At 41.9% G+C, this 20,286-nt stretch overlaps 1 protein-coding gene across 2 annotated transcripts in view; it reads left to right on the top strand.

Moving 5' to 3' along the window:
* The first annotated feature begins 413 nt into the window (after window positions 1-413).
* The window catches only part of LOC102224519 (ecto-NOX disulfide-thiol exchanger 1), a 98,441-nt gene continuing 78,568 nt past the window's right edge, over window positions 414-20,286 (top strand). For both annotated transcript variants that reach the window (XM_014473419.2, XM_023336777.1), the window contains exon 1: window positions 414-744. The gene's annotated coding sequence lies outside the window, so the exon portion shown is untranslated. The remainder of the gene's footprint in view (window positions 745-20,286) is intronic.

The raw sequence follows: 20,286 nt of genomic DNA, 5'->3' as shown, positions 1-20,286 counted from the left end.
ATATGAGTATTTTACAGAATTTGGACCCGGTGACGCTGAAATGACACTTGAGGAGTTCTGGGTCGAACATATTGATAGACAAAGAGGGTTTTGATTTATAATGCAAAACACATTTTGTGTACAGTTTTGTCTCAACTGCTAAATTAGCTGACGATTATTTCAATAATCAGTTAATCACGATTAATCCGATTCATTATTTCAGCTCGATAGATTTTAATTAGTGGTACCGGAGTGATTAAATTTGCACACAAATCGCGAGGGGAAAAAAACGCAAATTTCCTTCTACGTCATCATTATGTAGTTGTTTGCCTTGGTTTTTCTACATATCGTCCCAATAACACGACGTAGTTTGAAAATGTGAAATAATTTAAGGTGTATGTACTTTGTCTCTAGTCTAATTAGTCATTAGCTGCGTTATGTCGCCATGTAACCCAGCTGACAGTCGGTCCCGGCTTCTACGGGTCGGTGCCGGTTCACTGACAACCGGACCCCCCGGACCGTCGTGCACGCCTGTCGGTGACGCGCCTTCGGGTTCCCGGTCCTGCACCGGAGGCGGCGGCAGCATCACCATCAGCAGCAGCAGCAGCGGCGGCGGCGGCGGCTCGGTGTGTCCCTCACTGAGAAGAACGCCTGGGAAGGACGGAAGCACACGGAGGATCGGCGTCCGGCTCCACCAGCACCGTTCACGGATTAAACCGCGTTGACGTGCCGCTTGTTCCGGAGCTCCTGTCGGAATCAGACCCGGTAAGAACCTGGGTTTCTCTCTCCCTCTCTCTCCCTTTCTCTCTCTGTGCTGTGATTTCACCTGTTTATGTGTGTTTTATTATTATTATTATTATTATTATTATTATTATTATTATTATTATTATTATTATTATTATTATTATTATTCTCCTGCTCGGTGACACGCTGCTGTTACTGGAGAGTCATCAGCAAAGCCTAATTCTGCACCAAGAAAACCTAAAGTGAGGATGAATCGAAGATTTTTTTATTTTTATTTATTTATTTGCTTCCAGTTACAAATTAGAAACCTTATTTCTTATTTAATGTCATGCAAACGCGGAAGCAGCGACCGCACGCCGCCGTCTTTATCCTGCACGCAGCAGGGGAGCCGAACAATGACGCGCTCACAGCTGAGGAATTGCAAACTGATTTCTGCTCCAAAGTGCAAACTTATCATTTTTAAGACATAAAACGGCGCAAAAACGTCACGAGCACAGGCGAAAATAAAAGTGACCAAACAGTAGAGAACAACCATTTCTAAAATATGTCTGTACATATATATATATATATATATATATATATATATATATATATATATATATATATATATATATAAAATAATTTTGATTACAATTAAAGGATGTGGATGGTTTGGATCATCAGCTGCTCCACTTTGCACCTGCAGGGCTGCAAGTCTCAAAGCTTCTTTTGTCAAATTCTTGCTGTGTAGGAGCTGAAAAGCAAGCAGGGATGGAGGTGTTTGGTGTGTGTGTGTGTGTGTGTGTGTGTGTGTGTGTGTGTGTGTGTGTGTGAGAGAGAGAGATCAGCTGTGGATGCCCTTGCTGTGGAGTCACCTTGACGACCCCTCAGCAGCACAGAGAGCTGCCTTTGTCACGCTTCTGCTCGTGTTATTCACCTGCCGTCATTCATGCCTGTAGATGTAGAAGTATTTTAAAAAATAGGGAAAGTTTTGCATCGAGCAGTAAAGAAAAATTTGTCTCTTTAACAGTCTGTCGTCACGTTTTTTGAGTAAAATGCTTAAATGTGGTAGTTAGTAAAGCAACACGGTGCAATAAAAGTGCAGCGTTCTCGTAGAGGCGATGCATAAAGAGTCAAATTGGCCGAGTAAAGCATAAGTACGGCTTTAAACTTCAGTGCAGAACGTTTAAGGTCTAAGCAGCTCAGCATCTCGGCTCACAAACACCAGGCTTCCTGGTAACGCGTCGCCAGGGCGACGTCCTCAGCACCACAGAGAGGAGCGGGGCGCGGCAGCGGCGGCTTTACGGAGTGGAATAAACTGTGACTTTAATCTGACAGGAACCGGGACGGGGACGACTCTCAGAGCTCGGTTTGTGACGCGGTTTGACGTGAGAAGCCATTTTCTTTACAGTAGAGGCGAAGCGGACGGATTGTTTTCTGAAAATGAAAGCGTGTTTTACGTAAAAACTTGCCTCACCACCACTGGTTCATAAAGTCTAACATCTGCCCGGGTCTCTTTCTGGTATAAAATCCACTAAAAGGTCAAAAGAATCCGGTTCAGACACCGGCAGAAGAGATGGCCTTTAACACAGTAAGGGACTGTTAGGTCTGCAGTTTCTTCAGGCTGGTTTAAGACACGGTTGGTAACTGAAGTGTGCAACATCCAGGGCAATGACCCAACTGTAAGCTGTGTTATGTAATGGTTTTGATAACATACCCTTACTTTCTTTCTTTAATAGCGGTGCACCAACTGCAGTCTCCAGGTCGATCGCTGATTGCTGATCTTTTAAAGCCCGATTCCGATTTCGTTCGATGCAGATTTTCTTTTGTCTGAAATGTCCCTAAATATAGCAAGAAAGTCACCGAGTTGGCAGCAGTGGGGCGACTATTGTTAACTGCAAACATGCAGACATGACCTGGTGGGCTGGTCTGGGAGAGCAGATGAGGAAAGGTTGATTTTTAGATCAATGCAAAAAATCGGCTTTATATTTAAGTATCAGCCAATCAACGATCACCCAAAGTCAAGGAAATCAGGGCAGATCGATCAATGCACCCTTAATTTTTAACGTAGCATTTTGGTATGGATATGTTAAAGATGGTTGTTAACACTGAATTGTTCACACCATCAAGGTCCAACCAGAACCAGAGTTTGGATGTTCCACTCACGAATGCGTGTTTATGTTTTTGATCAGGGGGGTCCAACCAAGATCCAGTTAGTGTGACTGTGTGTGTCCTCTGTGTTGACCCTGTAACAGACTGGAGATCCATCCAAGTCCACCTTTACCTCCAGAGTACTGTCCTGTGAAGATTCTGCCAGATTCGGCTTGGGTATCTTTGTGTTTGTGGCAACTTGCCGTCTTTTAACACGGTTACGGTCTTGTTCTGCGCTCACCCAAACCTGTTTCGACGTTCACACAGGATCCTTGAGCCCAAGGAAGACCGGGAGAAATTTGGAAAGTCGTGTCATGGAAACTGAAGGAGGTCAACCAATCACTGTTAGTGAAGTTATTCATTTCAGCTGTGTTAAGCAACAGAGTCCAGCGAATTAACCAGCTAACATCAAGCTAGTTAGACTCCAAGTGTTGCTTTAGTTTGGAAAGACGGGGAGAATATTTGATGCAATGAGCATATTGACTTAAAATCTTCCATTAAATTCAATATGATTTATTCCATGATAGCTTTAGTCTTGCAACACTGAGTCCATGTGTTGAAACATTGTTTACAGAGATTTTAGCTGACTATAAATTTCTCTCACCACTTGGTACTAAAGTGGAGTTTAAGTCTTGATTTTATTGTATTTTTGACAATTTTCAGGTTATTAGAAAGTGAGAATCTCATGTTTACGACATAAATATGTGAAATGAACTTAAATATTAGACATGTTGAGTTTATTGGCGTGAATCCACTCTACGTGGCTATATAATCGTTCTTTCTTTGCCATACAACGACCCTCAAACTCCATAGTGAACATTGGCCAGTAGCTGCAGCAGAAAAGAATGACGTGTGAAAGTTTTCTTAATGTGCTTCTTGAAACAGTTGGGAAAACATGCATTTTCTGTTTACTGCCAAAAACACAAACAAACCTGAACTTAAAAGAGTTTGAAGACAAAGCAGTAGGAACGTTGTAGAAACAAGCGGTGGAAAGGTGCAATATGTCAATGTCAATGTCAAATTTATTTATATAGCACCTTACAGCAGACAAGACTGCACCAAAGTGCTGCACAAAATAACAACACAAAAACAACAACACAATGACAAAACAGAACACACATCATTTAAATGCCAAAGAGTAAAAATGAGTTTTAAGAAGCGATTTAAAATGGTCCAGGCTGTGGGCAGATCTAATCTGGAAAGGTAAGTTATTCCATAAAACAGGAGCAGCAACAGAAAAAGCTCGATCTCCTTTCCTCTTAAGTCGAGTTCGAGGAACTGTAAGTAATAACTGATTATTTGATCGTAGCGTTCTGGACACAGACTGGAAATTTAAAAGGCCCCGAAGATAAGGGGGGGCTAACCCATTTAAAACTTTAAAAGTTAACAAAAGAATCTTAAAATCTATTCGATAAAAAACAGGCAGCCAGTGTAAAGATGCCAGAGTTGGCCTTATGTGGTCATGCTTCCTGGTTCCTGTGAGAAGCCGTGCTGCTGCGTTATGGATCATTTGAAGTCGCTGAATCTGTGATTTTTCCATCCCTCTATATAAAGAGTTGCAGTAATCCAGTCGAGTTGTTATGAAGGCATGGATAAGTCTTTCAAAGTCCTTAAAACCGAAATAAGATTTAACTTTTGCTAAAAGCCGAAGGTGATAAAAACTCGATTTAACGACAGAACTAACTTGTTTATGTAGCTTTAGAGAGCTGTCAAAAGTGAAACCAAGATTCCTAGCAGAGGTCTGATAAGAGCGAGCTAAAGAACCAAGAATCTGATCTGGATTTGTAGTCTGAAGTTTCTGACCAAATAATAGAACTTGAGTTTTGCTTTCATTGAGGTGAAGAAAGTTTTTTTCCATCCATAATTTAACTTCAGCTAAACAGTTTAGCAACAGCTGAAGAGAATCAGTTGTACCATTTTGCAATTTAAGGGGCAAATAAATCTGGATATCATCTGCAAAACAATGAAAGGAAATATTAAATTTTTGGAAAATTTTACCAAGAGGCAGTAAATACAAGATAAACAAAATGGGCCCTAAAATTGACCCTTGGGGAACACCATACTTTAATGGTCTGGCCCCAGAACAGGATTGGTCAAGATGAACAGAAAAGGTTCTGTTTTCTAAATAAGACTTGAACCATTGGAATACTGAGCCTCGCAGGCCAACACAGTGTTTTAATCTATGTAAGAGAATTTGATGATCTACAGTATCAAATGCAGAGCTCAAATCTAGAAGTAATAAAACTGCAATGTTGCCTGAATCAACTGTTAAGAGGAGATCATTATACACTCGGAGCAAGGCAGATTCAGTGCTATGAGCAACTTTAAACCCAGACTGGAACTTCTCAGTTATATTATTGTCTTTTAAAAACATTTCAAGCTGAATAAAAACTAATTTCTCAAGAATTTTAGATAAGAAAGGCAATTTAGAAATGGGCCTGAAGTTTGCTAGGTCACTGGGGTCTAGATTGGATTTTTTAAGAAGAGGTTTGACCACAGCATGTTTGAGAGTAGATGGTACACAACCTGACTGCAATGAGGTATTTATCACCTTAAGAATGTAGCTGCCAAAAATCAGAAAAATGTCTTTTATCAGACGAGTAGGAAGACAGTCCAGTGGATAATTTGAAGGCCGCAGATGGTTTATAACCAACTTCAGTTCATCCATGGAAACTGGCTGAAAGTGCTCTAGAGTTGCTGGGCATTGTGGCATTCCAAGGGAATCTAAGTCTACCAGCTTATTCAAGCCTCTAAGAGCTTCAATCTTTCCTATAAAGAACATAGAGAAAGCCTCACAACGTTCAACAGAGTCTAAAGGACTTGATATAATCGAGGGATTGACAATCCTATCCAGGACATTAAAAAGGACCTGCGGCCTATGCCTATTTGAAGCTACAAAAGTAATAAAATATTTCGATTTTGCTAATTTGACAGCCTTCTGATAATTAATTAGACTGTCTCTCAAAATTTGAAAGGAAACCTGAAGCTTATCTTTTTTCCACCTCCTCTCAGCGCGCCTACATTCTCGTCTAAGCGCGCGTGTGGTTTCATTAAGCCACGGCTCCAAAACTTTCTTTCTTGTAGTTGATTTAATTTTCAAAGGAGCTACAGTATTTAGAGCATTAGAGCAGATGTTGTTAAAATTTGTAACAAGAGCTTCAATATCAAGGTTATCAGTAGGGAATGTAGTAGGAGCTAAGATTGCATTCAGTTGAAGAGCAGTATCAGAGTTAATGGTACGACAAAGTAAAGGTTTAACATTGCTTGTAACCACAGGAGGTGAAATCTTGATAGAGAATAATACAGGGAAATGATCTGAAATACAAGTCTGAAAGATTTCAATGGTATCCAAACAAAGCCCGTGTGATAACACCAAATCCAGAGTATGGCCCTTTGAATGTGTTGGTCCAACCACAGATTGTATAAAATCAAATGAATCAATCAAGTCCAAAAAGTCCTTCACCAGAGGTTTATCTGGGCAGCATATGTGTATATTAAAATCACCTATAATTAAAATACGATCATGCTCTACGGCAATCCCTGCCAAAAGTTCAGAGAATTCATGAATGAAGTCCTTGTTGAACTTTGGCGGACGATAGATCACCACACACAAAATTGGTTCAGTTAATTTTAGTTCAAAAGCTTGGAGTTCAAAACTGCAAAATGATTGTATGTGTGATTGTTGACAATAAAAACTGGATTTAAAAATTGTAGCCAGACCTCCGCCTTTTCCAGTCTGTCGGGGAGAGTTGATAAAAGTACAGTTCTGAGGTAGAAGTTCAGAGAACGGGGACAACTGACCTTCTTGTAACCAAGTTTCTGTGATGAATAAAAAATCCAAATCCCGAGAAGTGAAGAGATCGTGTAGCATGAAGGTCTTGTTAGCTAGTGACCTAGCATTAAGCAACGCCAAGGAGACGGTTGATGATCCAGCTTCACAAGTTGGGGTGGAGACATCGTTCAACCGCTTGAGATTAGCACTGTCCACATTCCTCCATTTACCCCGCCGTCGTCTGTAATAAAAAATCTTCTCCACATCCATCTGAGAGGCGCACAAACCCGGAAAGACGTGACAAATCCAACGGCGTCTTACATCCAGGAAACGAGGACACCATCCAAGTCGAGGAGAGCCGCCTCGACAGCGAAGAGATGCTAGATAAGCTTTAATCCTCACCGCCAGTCCTCCACGTTTACCACGTCTTCTGCGGGGACGCCTTTCCGGAATAAGATGTGGACAGCTTAGCAGCTCAGCGGGGATGTCTGAGAGGAACTCGAAGCCTCGGTTTCTCGGACCCAGACCACATCCAAATTGTAAATCTACCGATGTTTTAATGTCCAGAAGCGCCTGACGGTCATAATAAATCAAGGCACTGGAACCATAGAAGCATAAATGTACAAATAGAGCGAAAAGAACAAAAACAACAAAACAAAGAGAGCGAGTCGGACGGCGTGCCGTACACACTGGCGCCATCAAGAATATGCTTCAAGAAGAATTGAACTGAAGCTAATTTAGCTTCAAAAGGTTCTGTCACTCACTGTTGCAGCGCTGCTCCCTGAAATGACTCTGGGGTGTATATTTGGGCTCCACCACGTCTTTCTTGTCTTCAATATTCTGGGGACCGGTTCTTCTGAGCCCGTGAATGAACTCTTTCTGCTGCCAAACAGCAGCGTCAGTATCCGGGCCGAGACTCTGACGGTCCCCCGTCTCTGTGAATGAGCGACGTTAAGGCGACGATTCCCTGGAGCCGACGGGTACACAGACACCACTCATCATCGTCAACAAACAGCGTCTCTGTTGTCTGCGGGCAAACAGCCGGTGTTGCATCGTGGAGCTTGACATGGCGGCCCAATATCACCTCTGGAGTCGGTGCAGCAGAATTTGACACCGCTCTGATGGCGGCGGAGGTTAGCTTCGTTTAGCTTGAGCGTTGTGTTGGCTGTGGAGTGTGAGGACGTGGAGGCCTTTGGGTTGTTGTCGAGAACACGGCCGGGTTCTCGACACAAAGCAAAGCGGCCTCCGCTACTGAGCAACACAGACACAAGAATTCCCTCTCAGGCCTCAGACCGGAGCGATTATATGTTCCGCGTGTCAATACGCCACGCGGCGAATGGCGGACCTGTTGGCTTCCGTAATGCGATTATCCGTCCTCTTCATGTCTTCAGCGGATTCCGCCGTGCCACCTCACAAACGTTAATTGACCCCACGCCGCACAGCTCAATGGGGACGTCTGTCGCTAATTGCGGTGACATTTTCAGATGCGGTGGGAGCATTAGGCCGTGTTCCACCACTGGAAGGATTGCCCACAAGAGATGCCTCCAACAGCATTTTTTTTTGTGTGTGTGTGTGTGTGTGTTGGGGAGCATTTGTGTCTCTCTCTTCCTGTTTGTGCGTCCCTGCTTCACAGAACAGTGCGGCGACGCAGTCCTGGCAGCCGCCTCACACTGTGGAAACAACAACAAAAAGCAAATAAAGGCCTGCATTCATCTGGCTATTTTACCTTAAGTTCTCACTAGATAGTCCATTCACAATTCTGATGTGTTTACCTATCAAGACATTTTTCTCCTGCCGTTGTATGGTTTTATGGGGTCTTGTTAAACACCAGTAGATGCTTTTCTATCCCCACCCTGGGAGAAAAGATTTAAGGATGTGTTTTTATTAAGCAAAGATACGTTCAGTCTGTTCGCTCTGGACTCTGATGAATCTGTACGTGGCGACCCCGTGGTGTGCAAACGTAAGGGCAATCTGTCAAGTAGAGACGGGTTATAGAACAGGTGGAGGTGCACAAACTTGTGTGCAGCTATGCAGTTATAAATGGGGTCTGTTTGGGTTTTTCTTTTTGTGGCTTGTTGCTATGGTGAGCGGCTAGGGGTGGGCGATATGGACATGGAACTTTATTGCGATATTTTGTGGTGTTATTGTGATAATGATTAAAAATCATGATTAAAAAAACATATTTTTTTTACAGTAACTGTGTGTCTGTGAAAGCATAGTACAGCATACATATCTCCATAAGCACAAATACTGTTCTTGAAAAATATTCCCATTTGAAAGAAGCACTACGTACTTAAAAAAAGTGAGATTTCTGTCACCAATCTGCACACAGTAACTGCATTTGGTGAGTATTTACCATCCATAGCCGCATGCTAGCTCTATAACAGGTCAGAGTTCAGTAGGCTCTCATGTTGTCACAAGACAAAAATTTAGATCTGGATACTAAGAAAAAGAATTCAATAAACTCTTGATACCACAAGAGTAACAGAGAGGGGCACCCTGTTTTTTTGCCGTTTTTATTTTTTGCCTCACTATTTAGTAGCTGACCTGATTAATGTTAATATTTAAACAGAGAGTGTTAGTTTATGTCATACAGAAGGTCTGCTACTGCACTGTTGTAGATTTTTGAGCATCACTGACCTTTTAGGCGCTCTCAGACGTCGGTCTTGTAGCGTTAGCTTGTAGCGTTAGCACAGCTAGCATGCCGCTTCCTTCAGGACTTTGTTTATTTCCTGTCTGCTTGCTTCATAGGAAGAGAACGTTTGAATAATGTTTTAGTTAGCCTTCTTGGCTAAACAAATTGCACATACAGTACAGACCAAAAGTTTGGACACACCTTCTAATTCAATGGGTTTTCTTTATTTTCATGACTATTTATAAGGCAAGAAATCCCACTTATTAACCTGACAGGGCAGGTTGACCTATGAAGTGAAAACCATTTCAGGTGACGACCTCTTGAAGCTCATCAAGAAAATGCAGAGTGTGTGCAAAGCAGTAATCACAGCAAAAGGTTGCTACTTTGAAGAAACTAGAATATAAGGGCTATTTTCAGTTGTTTTACACTTTTTGTTTAGTGCATATTTCCACATGTTTTATTCATAGTTTTGATGCCTTCAGTGTGAATCTACAATGTCAATAGTCATGAAAATAAAGGAAACTCATTGAATTAAAAGGTGTGTCCAAACTTTTGGTCTGTACTGTATATTTTTCTGTATGTATCAGCTGAGTGTTTAGTGCCCCAAGTTTTGTGTCAGCATAATGCAAAGAAGTATCTGGATATTTTTTCGCTTGTATCAGTTATATAGAAATATTATTTTGACACCCCTTTTAAAAATGTTAATTTCTTTATTTTAATGTATTTTTCTACCACCCAAGAGTCATATTTACTTGGTATGCAATGTTGTTCAGAAATTAGAGTTCAAATCAGCAAGGGATCCAAAGATGTTTGCATCCATTTCCTGGACAATTTTTACGTTCTTATTGCGGACAAAAACCGATCTGTTTTGATCATATAAAATATGTGCAGATATACAGACGTAAACGCTGCCTTTTATGTTTTTAGCATCCATAAAGTGTATTCCTTCGTTAGAGACGGTCAAGCGTAGCACTGTTTAAGGAAACAGCAGCAGCCCCAGCTTCCTGTTAGCTCCAAGCTGATATTCAAAATTAGGATTTCATCAAAAGAGGAAAAAAACTAGATATTCTTCTTCTTTTTTTTTTTTACATTCTTCTCATACTCTGTAGAGAATATATTATACGTATATATTTTGTGGTAGGTGGGATTGCCTTAGCAAGATGATGGTAATACATTTTGGATGCCACATTTCTCAAAGGTCGGCCTTGTGCTGATTAAGGTCAACACAAGGATCTTTGTTAGAGACGCGGAAAGAGAGAGAGAAATGGAGAGAGAGAGAGAGGAGACACCAGCTGGGTATTGATCTAAAGACGCAGCATTCAGACTGACTTCTGGCTCTGAACCAATTTTTTCCCCTCCATCTCTCCTCACAGCTGGTTCTTATTGGCTGTCACTGAAATCCGACTCAGAGAATCACAGCCCAGTGTGAGCAGCAGGACAGTGTCTAGGCTGAACACACACACACACACACACACACACACACACACACACACACACACACACGCACACGCACACACACGCCTGCATACAGAAGAGTTGCCAGTGCGTTTGCTTTTTTGATTGCAGGTAGATATTTTCAAGCTGCACCGCTGAGATCTTCTAAACCAGATGCTCTTAAAGCTGGAGTTTTACTAGGGAAACATTCCTGTCCTTCAGAATAAAACGTTTTTGACATGCAAGTTTGAAAAAACATATCTGATTTCACTCAACGAGACATTAGTAATTGAATATGTGTAACACGGAGCGACTAATGGCTGGGAGGTTTCTAGTTTTATGTCTTCTTCCACTTCTTTTGTTTCGTCTTTACGGTGCCATTCCTTTCTCTGCCATGTCCGTCTTTGTGCCGCCATCTCTGTTCACACAGACAGTGTTCAGGTGATTGCACTTCTCAATATGGATTATTAAAGCATTAATTGAAACTATAATGACTATGAAACTGAATAATTACATCATCTGTTTATAGATTGATACTTTTGTTGCTGGAGTTTACAAAAAAATGCTCTCTGTTGATTCATTGATATTTAACAAGTACAGATAGATTTTTAATAGTGAGGCCTGTTTCTTCACCCAGGGCCTACATTTTAATTTACACATGAAATACATCTGGCATAGGTTTCCCTCAGCTGCGAGGAGGTCAAATTTTCTTTCAAATGGTCTTTTTCTAAAGATATTTTTGGCACTAGTGGCCTTCTGTTGAACAGTAAGCAGACAGAAATTAGGCAGAAGAGAGAAATTGTCTGAGTCTTGGAATCGAACCCAGAAAAACGGCGTCAAAGACCGTAGCCTCAGTGTGTGCTCCACCAACTGAGGCCCCCAAATGGTCCTTTTCAGAGCGGCGGCTAACCCGACTCCCCTATGAGATTTCCCTCCAATGTGACATTGCTCTGCTTGCTGGCTTCTCCAAACAAGACTTTTGAGCGCCCCTCACAGTCCTACCTCAGCAACACAAAGTATCCCTTTAATGGTCTCTAAAAAAAATGGATCTGCAGCGGCGCATTGTGTGTCACTCCTCAGGAGAGATGATGAAACTGTTAAAGTAAGGAGAGCAGCTTCTCCTTGGAGTGTGTGGGTATCAGCGGCGTGTGGCTGTAGGAGAGGTGGGTGTGTTTCCAGCATTAGCCTCAGTGAACCCCCATCCTCCGTCTCCTTCCTCCTCCTCATGTTAATGGAGACAAAGTCATTACCGTCACTCAAACCACAAAGCTATCTCAGCTTTTAGACTCGCACTGCGGCTCTTCACGTATCGGTGTGGGTACGGGCTTTCACAACCCATTTGTACGTCAGTGTTCCGTCTTTTTTCTTTCTCTCCACAACTCAAAGATCGTCCGTGTTAATGTTCCTGTTAGTTCTTACTCAAACAGATTTTTAAATACACTTTTGTTCAAAGAAGACAAGACAAACGTTGAACTTCTTCTAATGTTTCACTGTCTTAAACCTGGCAGAACATCAGAGCGCTGTATTGCATATCTAGTGTTTCTATGGTGTTGTGTCCACGGTGTAGCCCACATTTCACCCAATGGCCACTGGAACGAGGCACCAACCGTTCTGCAGCCCTGCAAAAACAAGCGAGTATAGACGATACACGATTGGATGTTTTTATGGTGTAAGAACACAAAGTCACCTTTATTAAAATGTGTTACAGTATCGTCTTTCCATGCCTCTAATGCTATACACTAATGATGCACAATATTTTTGGTCGATATCTGATATGCCGATATACTAAAACTCATTTGGCCGAGAACCGATACCGAAACCAATATTTTTTCCTATAAGAATATGGCTTGCTCTACTGTGGAATTAAAATACTGCATCATCTCTGTCAGTGTACCCTGCTGTTGTGGTTTACAAGACATGCTCTCTGTTGGTTCATTAACATTTAATGAATCAACCTTTGGACACATGAGTAACAAATACAGATGCTAAAAAGGAGGCTAAAAATGATGGCACACTTTCAACTTGCATTATGTTTAATGTCAAATTTATTCATGACGCCTGCTCTCTCTAAGACAATAACAAAGCTCAAGCGGCACAAATTTGACGTTGTGCTGAGCTGCAGGCATCATTGCCTGCCACTGGTTTATCAGATCAAAACAACACCATTCATATCGGTGAGTTATTTTGACAGAATGGCCGATATTAAATTTTACAGCTAATATCGGCCGATACCGATACCATGCCGATAACATTGTGCATCCCTACTAGACACACTTTGTTCTCCCAATGACCCCGGATGCCACTGAATGTTTTGGACCCACTGGGTCCCACAGCCGCTGTGGACGTGAAAGTCCATATCTACAGTCAGAAGGAGGCTGTACAAGGTTAACTTTAATAGGAGGAGACATTTGCCTTCTGAGAAAGAAAATTGAAGACAAGACTAAATTTTGCTGGAGAAAGTGTAGAAAAAGGACTTCTAGAATAACGTCCTTTGGACAGATGAGTCAAAACTGTAACAGGGTAACAGTAAGTGTTAGAGGGCAGGGTGTTCTGACTTGGCCCTTGACGTAAACATTTTTATTGATACATTTTTTTTTACGTTTAAAGTTCATTTTTATTTTTTACAAGCAATTAAACGATGTCTTTTTACAGAGAAAATATGAGATGAGACAAATTACTCACAGCATTGTAATGGTGTCGCATGCTAATGCTGATGCAGCATGGATGTAGCATGCTATCTAAGCTAGTATAATATTCACCTCCAACAGGCATAGCTATAACTTTATTTGTAAAGATATACCTGACTTGATACATACAGCTTCAGTCTGTAAGAAATTTACGCCTTACGCCTGCAAATGGAGCATGCATGCAGATAAATTGCTAGGCTAACATTAGCATGTTTTCTCTTGTTTTTATACAACTAACCAGAAAATGCACCTGTCTGTCTTTTTTGTTTATTTTTTAGCATCATTGCAAAGGGTGAAAAGCTCTTAAATATGTTAATGAATGCCCATTTCTAACTATCAGCTACATTAGTGTTTATCCTGTAATAAATGCAGTTTTGCAAGTCGTGTAAATGTAAATATTTGTTGATTTCTAAAGTCGTCCAGGAAAACCACAGCCACACAGCTCAGACAGTGGAGCTGAGCTGTTGCCAGGGATCAAATCTGGACGTCCCAGCTTGTGATTCTTTTATATATATATTTTTTTACGCAACCCTGGTTTAGCTTCTGCAGCAACCAGTTGACTATAGCAGATGATTAATCAAGTCAGCTGGTGTTTGTTTTGACGGGGGAAACGTGCACATTTATTGGCAGCTCTGTCTCATTTGGAGTTTTGCTGGTTAATCTGTTAACAGCCTGCATGATTTCAGCCTCACACACACACACACACACACAGGCACACGCCTGTGAGCGGATGCACATCAAAGGCTGCTCGACCATCAGCGAGATGGAGGAAGCAGCCGGAGGGGAGCGGAGGGGCTGCAGTGACAGAAGTGCTGTCTGATTCACACAATGGCGCGTGTGTGTGTGCGTGTGTGTTGTTTTGTGTTTTTTTTTTTCTAAGTGTAGGGGTGTGTGTGTGTGTGTGTGTGTGTGTGTGTGGTCTCTTTTCTGGCTACACTTCAAGTAAATCTGATTTGTGCTGAAAGCTGCAGAGGAGTTCAGCAGGAAATGGGATTTAACTTCCTGTCTGTCTGAGGCAGCGGCTGATAACGGGGCGGCGACAAACACACGCAAACACGCCCACCCCCCACGCACACACCCACATACGCACACACTCTTCATATTAATGACTCCGTGTGGGACAAAGGAGTCCAACTTTTAGTTCTCACTCATATTAAAAGTTTCAAATGAAAACAATTCATTGCCGTTAATTATTCACATTTAACAACATGTCAGATTGACATGTGAGAATATTATTGCTGACGTCATACCGCGCACCGCAACAAGCACAGATCCTCCACCACACGTAACAATGAGCACAAAGTGTTATAGATTTCTATTTTCTATCTTCATGCTTGTTTGAGAAACCCTTTAATCTCCATGGCAACCATTCAGGGATGCCTAAACGCTTGCACACACTGAGGGACGCCTTTTCTGCCGAGCTCCTCCTCTGAGCTGCAGTTTCCAAGCCAAGCTTCTTCCTCACAGAGGAAGCCTCCTCCACTCGGCTCCTTCAGACTAGCCAGCAGCAATTAGCAAACAGCTGGTGGAACTGAGCTCATTAAAGGAGAAACTTCTCAGAGCAACAATGTTAAAAACGATGTCAAAGGGTTAATAGAGCCGCCATGTTGTGACGACTTCCTGAAGGCAGAGTTTCTGAAAGAGCAGGAGCTTCTTAAAGAGACAGAGGCCCAATTTCAAAGCATTAAATTACAAAGTCATAATTCTTTTAAGTCATGTTTGATTCATGCTGCATTTTTTTTAACAACCGAAGGTAACATACTTGATTTTTTTAAATATGAAATGGCAGCAGGTGACTGGAAAACACAGTACTGCCCCTTTAATAGGGCAAATATCCTGTTTATGTTTTATATCTGCAGAATTTTAGAGATTTCCTTTCTGTAAATATTGCATGTTATATTGTTGAACTGTTAGAAACATTTGAATATTTTTTTATGTTTTAAATTGGATTCAAAAACTAGAAAGTCATGGTCATTGTGCCATCGGACGCCGCTGCACTAGATGATCAAATGAAACGAGGTTCACTATTTACTTATTTATCTATTTATGTATATTTTGCTTTTGCCTCTCTGTATGTTTTAATCCAATAGGTTTTGGTTTATAGGAGCTGGATGGAGGAGGCCACTGTAGGCGGAGCTCAGGTATAAAAAAAATAAATACATGACATGTGATGGAAACAGATGCAGCTCATCCTGTGGGACTCGTCTGCTCTGGCCGGACTGCGGCCCAAAACACAAACCGCTGCTGGACGGCACCTCATTCATCTCTGGCTGCAGCCGCTCCTGGCTGTTTGAGACGACGGCGGGGTCCCAGTCTGCTCGGGACGCCCGGAGGGGGCCGAGTGTTTGTTCTTCCTGGGCTTTTTCTGTTTGCTGCAGATGAAATGCATCATCTGCTCTCCTTCCTCTCCTCTCCCTGCAGCTTAAATGCTTTTAAATCTGTTGTGCGCGCGGCCCGGAGCTGGAGGCGCTAACGCTTTCATCTTTATGGCGGTGGTTTGACTTCATGGACCGGCGGCGTTTGGGTCTGGTACTCTTGACTTTTGTTGCAGGAGAGAACTCATCCCGGTTGCATCTGGCATGGATTAAATCTTTAATAATTTCGTTTTGTCAGACTTTGCTCTGTTCTGCTGCTTGGCTGGAGGTATTAGAGTGTTTACCCATGCAGAGAGGCAGAGGCAGCCAGAGAGACAGAGAGCTGCAGTGTTTAATGCAGGAGTGGACACTGCAGACTGTGTCTGGTAGGGATATTTATCGATTTATCATCGTAATGTTTACCTAACTCTACATAAAGGTGGTCAGACATGGCAGCGCAGCATTCTGCAAACCACCAGCGCTCATTAAAAGTCAAAAAAGGACAAACCAAATCTAATTCCCTTTCATCTCCACAGACGAGACAATAAAGCAAAACTGAGATCATTTGTGACAGATGCTCACATTTCTTTCAGCAAACGCTCTGAGAAAAAGTCTGTTCTGTTTTACGTCCCTGCTACAGTGGAAACAATAAAAACCTTTGTACTCAGGTCTGTTTATAACGAGCCAAATTAAATGCTTTAAAGGGACAGGAGTATGTAAACTTGACTTTATTCAGCCTTACATCATGTTATAAAGTTATTCTCTCATCAAACACATACTTGGAGTCTTGCCTTGATTCTCAGACATCATGAATGGATGTCTGAGAAATCCTCTAGTCTCCATGGCAACCATTCAGCTGTGGCTGGTTGGACCTGGCTCCACCTTCGAGACGAAGATCCTTCCACCTCACAGACCAGCCCTCCTTCAGTCGGCTCCTTCAGACTAGCCAGCAGCAATTAGCAAACACGTGGTGGAGCTGAGCGTCTGCTGAGCTCGTTATAGGAGAAACATCTCAGTGAAACATTGGTAAAAATGTTAAGGGGTTAATAGAGGAGTGATGTGAGGACTTCCAGTAGGCGGAGTTTCAGAAAGAGCAGGAGCTTCTTAAAGAGACAGAGGCCCAATTTCAAGTTGTTAAATTGCAAAGTCAGCTTTCTTTTAAGTCATGTTCGATATATTTTTGATAGATTTTTAACAACTAATGGTAATATAGATACTTGATTCTAAATGGCTTTATGTGCCTGAAAAACACCTTTAATAACTAAACATCCAATCACAGCGATTAGTGGATCTAATGATGATATTTAGTTTTTAATGAATGAAAAATGTGAAGGAGCCATGTTTTCTGATATGAGACAACTTAAGATAAATATTCTGTGGCGTTCACAGTATCATGGTATCTATACCAAATTTATAGTATTATCTACAAAAAATAAAGAATCATTCCTATTGATGCTAACGTATTATTATCAGAGTTATAACATTTTAGGAAAAATATTCTGTGGCCTCATCACACAAATTGTGGATGTGTTTCAGGGTCAAATAAATCGTTCTTTGTTTATGTGCGTGTGGGTTTTAGGATTTGGGAGGAATGTTGTGGCCAAGCAGTTGCTCTCGCTCTTCACATTAAGCCGACTTTACACCAATAACATGACTGCGCCGGTCGCTCTGCAGCCTCGCATTTAGCTGCATGCTTGGACTATTCCACTTCGTATTTCTATTTGCAGCAAAGTGCATTTCTGTCTCGGTGAGAAGCTCTTCCAGTCGGCGACAGCATGGCGACCAGATTTGCTGAGCCTCGCGGTAAAAAGATTTTCACAGGTTTCCTCTGTGTGCTGATGGCTGAAAGCCACCTGTTCACACACACACACACACACGCACACACACCCACACACCCACACACACGCCCACACACACCTGCAAGTTAGAAGCACTAGTGCTTTGTTTTATTTTTGTTCTTTATTGTTACAGGTGTAAGCACGTTGCAATAATCGATTAATCAGTTAATCTCATGATAAACTTGAATAAGCTGATCATTTCCATTCTGATGATTAAAATTTTTTAAGAGCAGTTTTGTGTACAGAGACTTCATAATAATTGATTTTATCTATAATTTCGGTTGTGTGTTTTTTTTTATTATTATTTCAGTTTATAGTTCTTAAGTTGTTGTGTTTTATTTTGGGTATTTAAAATGCCCTGCAGTTCCAGTGCTCAGAGTTCTTTACAAAATTAAAGTTTATTGGTCTTTGATGGGGCAAATTTGTATCATGAGGCCATTTTCAATATAGTATTTGAAAATGGCCTCAAAACGACAATATTATCGTTTATCGTAACAATTTTTGGGACAATTTATCATAAAAAAATGTAAAATCCTTTTGTTGACAAGCTGCATCAACAAAACACGCCGAAAGGTTTGCAGTTTAAAATGGCTGCTGGTTGAAAAAAAGAAGAAGAAGCGATTAGTTTGCAAACATACGTCTTCGTTTTGCCTCCCACAAAATTTCTGCCAGTACGCTGCTGAACCAGGCGGAGGAAATATGAAGCTGTTGTTTGAAGAGTCAAATAGCTAAATAATACATTTAGAAAGAACAAAAAAATAAATAAAATCGACTCTGTTGGTTCTTTCTTACTTCAGTCTTGTTCTCCATCCTGATCGCGCCTCCTGTTGCTGCGGGCGGGACGCGCCGAGACAGAGAACAAGCAAACCGGGCCAGAAAGCACGTTTTCAATTAGCTGCTTTTAATCAGAAATCACATCAGACAAAGTCACGATTCCAGTAATTGGAGGAAATGGCGAGAGTTAGTTCTGAAACGCGGCCATGCGGATAATTGGTTGACCCCCCGCTGTTCCCGTGGCACTTCTACTCCGTCAAAACGCATTTGGCATCGCAGAATCCGAACGCAGATCACAGTGATGCAATAAAACCCAGTGTAGCTCAGCTCTGCTGCTCGTGTGTGTGTGTGTATGGTGTGTGTGCGTGCGTGTGTGTGTGTGTGTGTGTGTGTGTGTGTGTGTGTGTGTGTGTGTGTGCGTATGACGCGGCATGCCCTGCGAAAGCCTCGGTTTGAGATCCGCCGACAGTGAGGAATGAGGCTTCATTACCGAGCCGACCGCTGTGGACAAAGAAGACGGATAATTACACCGTCCGGCGGCGGGAACAAAAGCGGGAACAAGCCGCCTGTGGCCCGCCGCCGCCGCCGCAGCATCATCCACCTCCCTGCCGTATCTCTGCTGCTCAGGCCTAATGAGCGACCCGCTTTCCACCGGTTGTTCTGCTCATGTCGCCTGAGTCTGTGCCAGCGCGGAGACGAGCCGAGACCAAGGTGTTCGCTCCAGATGCGACGGCTTCTTTAAAGGAGCAGTGTTGGGCAAAATCGACTTTTTTAGAGCTTTACATCATGTCATAATGTTATAATGTTATTCCCCTCATCAAAAAACATACCTCAAGTGTTGCTTTGATTCTTTCATGCATGTTTGAGAAATCCTTTAATCTCCATGGCTACCGTTCAGCTGTGCAAAACGACTGGATGGGCCTAGCCCCGCCTTCGAGGCGAAGCCCCTTAGAGCTGCAATTTCCAACCTTCTGAGCTTCTGCCGCACTTAATAAATCTTCTATTTATTATTTTGAGTCAGTCCAAAAACAACAATCACCACATCAACCTGACGCCGTGTTGATAAGTTGAGCAGAAAGAGCCGAGCTTTTCACGCCATGTTAAATTTATCCTTTGCTACAAGAATTTACTAAAGAACGCTGCATTGTCGCATATTACGCAATAAAGTGTTTATTTTCTTATTCAAAACAAGAAAATCTGCAGAAAGTGGCAAACTTAAAAAAAAAAAAAAAATCTAATTAATAGATTAATCTCCGGAATATTTGATAAATCAAATTTGAATGAGTGAGAAAGGAGCTCATGGGAAGATTTGATGATTTTTGTCATTTTTACAAGAGGATGGAAGATCATTTTGAAACATTTGAATGTGTCCCAGCATGTGGCCAAGACAAGGTGGACCAAGTCATTCGTTCGGAGTCGGGACGGACAGAATCTAAGTAACATGGGTTCCTCTGGTCACCGGACTCTGTGGCCGTTAGCTGATGGTGACTCAATCAGGTTGAATTTGCAGGTCTGCTTTTTTTCCAATTGAGCTCATGACAAAGGAATCTCTGGTGTTTCAGAAGCTTCGTTAAAAGTTTTAATGAAGAATGTCTGATCTTTGTTTGGTCCAGCTCTGTCCCAATGTTTTAATCAGGCCTTAGTGTATGTTTTCTTTTCCTCTCTGTATTTATTTATTGATTTAATCTTTGTGTGTATGCAGGAATCCTCAGGTGAAGAAGCACTTGAACGCACCAGCGTTCTCTCCACATTTTTTAAAGGACAAAAAACAATGAATACTATTTTATGATATGCAATAGTTGCTGAGGAATTCTCTTGTCTGCTGCCTTTTTAAAGTGACCTTCTCGTATCTGGTTCTACGCTCATGTTTCACTCAGTGTGGATGTTCACCTGAACTCAGTGTGATCACAAACACTGAGGATCTTTCTGCTAACTATGG

Source organism: Xiphophorus maculatus, chromosome 7 (assembly GCF_002775205.1).
Source record: "Xiphophorus maculatus strain JP 163 A chromosome 7, X_maculatus-5.0-male, whole genome shotgun sequence".
NCBI lineage: Eukaryota > Metazoa > Chordata > Actinopteri > Cyprinodontiformes > Poeciliidae > Xiphophorus > Xiphophorus maculatus.
The sequence above is the reverse complement of the archived record's forward strand: the minus strand, read 5'-3'. Positions and strand labels throughout refer to the sequence as shown.